This window comes from Numida meleagris, chromosome 2, assembly GCF_002078875.1.
Source record: "Numida meleagris isolate 19003 breed g44 Domestic line chromosome 2, NumMel1.0, whole genome shotgun sequence".
In the NCBI taxonomy this organism is placed as follows: domain Eukaryota; kingdom Metazoa; phylum Chordata; class Aves; order Galliformes; family Numididae; genus Numida; species Numida meleagris.
Genome location: NC_034410.1, coordinates 85520186 through 85524734, shown reverse-complemented (window position 1 = coordinate 85524734; position 4549 = coordinate 85520186). Strand labels below are relative to the sequence as shown.

General features: G+C 40.4%; 1 long non-coding RNA gene across 1 annotated transcript; it reads right to left on the bottom strand.

The window, feature by feature from the left end:
* On the bottom strand, window positions 212-1752 carry LOC110393135. Its single transcript, XR_002434808.1, has 3 exons — window positions 1606-1752; window positions 1265-1306; window positions 212-547 (listed from the first exon to the last, which is right to left on the bottom strand). It is a non-coding gene; the product is annotated as an uncharacterized LOC110393135 (long non-coding RNA).

The window sequence follows — 4549 nt, the reverse complement described above, 5'->3', positions numbered from 1 at the left end:
ACCTATATGATGTGCCTGCAGTTCTTTTATTGAATATATTTCTTTGGTAGCTGACTTCAAAGATGAAACTGCTTTCTTCCCTGGGGTAAGAATCAGGAAAGATTAAAATGGGATCAACAGAGGATCCACCTAGGAAAGTCTAGTAGCTGGCAGCTATGAGGACTTCCAGGGTTTGGAAGAAAAGAGAAAAGAACTGGTGGTAGAAAAGAGAAGCAACACAACAAAGAGAATGTATTCCTTGACAGTACATATTAACAGACTCTGGCTGAAATTAGTTGAGTTTTGCATTTTAGACTATGCATTCAATTTTGGTGCTAAAAATTTCTAAGGATGGTTAGAATCCAGATGTGAATTTTTCTGGCAAATCTTAAGCTAAATTTATTTGATGATTCATCAGGAAATATCTTTTATCCATTTCAAACATTAAGAATTGTTGAGCATAGATACAACTCAAAAAGCACTGAATCTTGTGTCAGCTAAAATGAGCAGCACTTCCAAGTTTTCTGAGATCACCATCTGAAGAAAGAGCAACTGGCAGAACAAGCACCTGGAAAAGATTAAAGTGATCTTGATGAGAATAGAGAACGGCCTGATAAAATCTCCTCCACTGAGAAAATTATACACAGAACTTCCGCATTTCTCTTTAAGTTGACAAGACATAGGGGAAAAAAATGAAATGAGAAGTGGGAATTAATAGTACCGAGAAGGAATAGGATGAGGAAAAAAATATAGTGAAAATGAATCTATAAAATTAATCCAACAAAAAAAGAACTAGATAGAATGAAGAGGGTTGGGAAGGTACCCTATGAAAGGACTGTGAATGTGTTGTGAGGGAAAGATGACATGATGCTCTGTACTTTTTTTAGTATGTGCTGCTCTGGTGAAGACAAAAAAAATGTGACAGGAAAATATATTCTCATCTCTGGGTTCCAGCTGGCTAAAAGCACATGTTGCATAGTAAAGTGCAATCTGAAATCAGCTAAATGTGAAACCCACAGCAACTCCACAAAGTCCTGGAAAGTCATCAGGAAGTTTTTGCAGTAGATTTGGGACCTGAATATTCTGGTAAAGGCAAAGAAAAATCCCAGTGTATTGTTTCCAGCATACTAATTATGTGGATTTAATTTCAGATAAAGTTCTCAATCTATTTATGCCACTGTACTTCCAGTGCTTGCACTGAGACAGTAACTAGAGATTGATTCTAAATTTTTGTGATGGTGTTTCTACCTCTTCAAACAGAAACACTGCTGTGCAAACTACTTACCTGTAGTCTGTCTGATTTTTTGCTCTTTGGAAGTACATGAGTCTGGATAAACGAAAAAGAAGAAAATTAAGCACAAAAGCGCATGTAAATCTAGCATTACTATGGTGCTTATAGCTCCTTGGGTTTGTACCCTGTTGTGCACCCAAGCCTTTTATTTCCTCTCCTGGAGCTTGGAATTCTGTATTTATTAGCACCCCTTTCCAACCCCCCCAGCCCTTTCACACTGTCCATAGCCTCCAATACTTTACTAATTTAAGGTCATTGTACTGCTTATTTACAGAACTCCCATTTCTGTGTCATTGGTAAATTTGATCACACTTGAAAGTATAGCAAATAAACACCTGACAAAAGAAGAAACTCATTAACAGTCTTCATTTCCTATGCAGCTACCCAAGCAAGCACAGACATACATGAGAGTTCTGGCAGGAATACAAAGGGACTGTGCTTGAAGACTGACAATTAAAACTTTCTTAGGAAGCAGCGTTGCCTCCTTGTTTCAGCTGTGCACTGGGAGAGTGAAAACAATTCCCTGGACCACCTGCAGTTACTCCACACAGATAGTCTGGGGAGCACGGTATGAAAACACCTGCCAAGCGTCAGTCTCTGAACAGGAGTTTCGCATACTTGGCAGGCTTCTTGCTTGTTGCAGCACTCAGCATCTAGTTGAACTTTACTGAAATTGTTTACCATGGCCCTTTGGAGTGGATGTAAGGCGGGGACGGAAGATGAAGGTGCTGCTTTGCTATGAGGTGGCATTGTTACATCAGGTCTAGCACTGAGGTCCCACAGACTTTCCACCTTTTTGTTAGATTACACAAAGAAGTTTTTAATCTTGTTCCCGTGGAAGAGAGAGAAACAACTGGGTTTTCCTGATCCAAATGGTGGATCCACACTTTCAGAGGCCAACAAATGCCAGCTGTCTTCAGAACAGAGGTTCTGCTGTTGCTAGCTAGTAGCTGTCCTCTATGTAATACTTCTGCCTGTTCAGGCCGTAAGACAGGTGGGAGGTATGTTTCCTTGAGACCAGTTCAACAGAGGTACCTGTGACTGCAGCCAACAGGCTAGTCCAATTCCAGGTCACCAACCCATTCCTTACCCACATCCATCACAAGCTGCTCTTTTGTCTTCATGGTGCACCATACTTTCAGGATGGAAGCATTTGTTCCATAGAGAGAAGATGTAAAGAGAAAATTTAGCACTTTTGTCCCCTTTCCTCCTCCCTTCCAGAAACCCAGATGCTCTGCTGCCACAGTGCTGGTGTCGTGCATGTTCCTAATTCACTATCATGATGTTTGCAAAGAGCAGGAGATCCGCTGGTGCAGTGTCACAACTGTGGCAAGACTGAAGAAATAAAGAACATTAGAGTGATGCCTGGCAGCTCTGGAGATTCAGGTTTAACATTGCTAATGCTGAGTCACAAAAAGGGTTAGTACAGATGTGCAAGTAAATTGTGACTGATTGTTCCTTCCACCAAGGTTTGTTTTACTTTTTTTTTCTCCTTTTATTCTTATATTTTTTCTTTGTGTGATGACTGTCAAATTCTGCAAAGCTAGAAAATCCACGGTTACGATTATCTAATGTTAATCTTCTGGGTAGATGTATTATGATACTGTCATGTAATCATATACTTTTACTTACTGAAGAAAAATATATGTTCCTCTCACTGCAGAACATGGATGATGACTTCCAAGTGAATTAGAATTATGCAGTGAATAAGGTTGCTTGGAGTATTCACACTTTATTTCTCTTAGAAGCTGCAAAGTGAGTGTAGAACCAATGTGAGGCTGACAGGAGAAGGACACATGAATGTCAGACTCAAGAGCTCAGCTCTACTATTTCCTCTTCTACTGTTTGTCTGAGCTCTTTCATGTGATGTTGGGCAATAACTTAGTCTGATCATCTTAGAAGTTGGCTGCTGTTGTGTGTTTCTCACAATCAATTTACAGTCAGACTGGGAGGAGATGAAAGCGCCACTAACGCTTTTAGGAGAGAGATTTCAAGCTGATACAGTGAAATCTAGGTGATGATTCAAAAAAAGATTAGGAAGATTCAGAAAGATTTTAAGATTAAGAAATACTCTTTAAAAAATTATTTTTTTTTCCCTTCTCACTTATCTTGTGTCTGTAGCTTTTCGCTTAAAGCATGTATTATTATTGCTGATAACTGACTAACCTTTGGGCTCTTTTTAAAGAGAAAAGCAAAAAAAATGCACTTGTGGGAATCCTTGTTTTAATTAAGGACTATTTATGTTAAAATTTTCTCTTATATTAATATTTACTAATATTTTCTCTGTGTACTTAGTGGATGAGTAGATAAATGTGATTAAGGAATAGTGTTAGCAGTACAACTTCCATAAAGAAAACAATTATCTGTAGAAGTGTTTACAAATAAATATGTATTAGCTGTTGAGTTCTTGGGACCAGACTAATGGTAAGACAAAATAACTTCATAAAATGAAAGTGGAGCGAAGATCTCATTTGTCAGGACCAACTCCTTCACTCCATAGTCAGGTCCTGTTGTGCCACTCTGCTTGTTGCTGTAGACATGACCACTGCAGGAATATCTGCTGCTGAGGTGCTGGAAGGTCTTGTTTCCAACCTCTACCTTGTGATGAATATTTTTGGCTTTTATTTGCTGAAAAAACTAGTCTTCTTTGACAGAGAGTGACTTTTCCAGCAATAGGATGTCTTTACAGTGACTTTAAAGTGGTCTTAAGCACTCAGTTGCATCATAATATGCTCTGAATTCAGATATTATGGAGAGTAAAACTGTTGATTTGGGATTAAGGGAATAGATTCCCTCCTGACACCAAGCTGAGTGGTGCATTTGACACAGTGGAAGGAAGGGATGCCATTCAGAGGGACATCAACAGACTTGAAATGTGAGCCCGGGTGAATCTAATGAGGTTCAACACAGCAAAGTGCAAGGTTTTGCGCTTGGGCCGGAGGAATCCCAGGCATATATACAGACTGGGAGGAGCAATCCTTGAGAGAAGCCCTGCAGAGAAGGACCTGGGGGTCATGGTGGATGAAAAACTGAACATGAGCCAGCAGTGCGCTCTTGTAGCTTGGAAAGCAAATGGTGTCCTGGGCTCCATCAGAAGATGGGTGGCCAGCAGGGAGAGGGAGGTGACTGTCCCTCTTTACTCTGCCCTCATGAGGCCCCATCTGGAGTACTGCGTCCAGGTCTAGGGCCTCTGATACAAGAAAGACCGGGAGCTGTTAGAGAGGATCCAGAGGAGGGCTACAAAGATGATCAGAGAGCTGGAGCACCTCCCCTACGAAG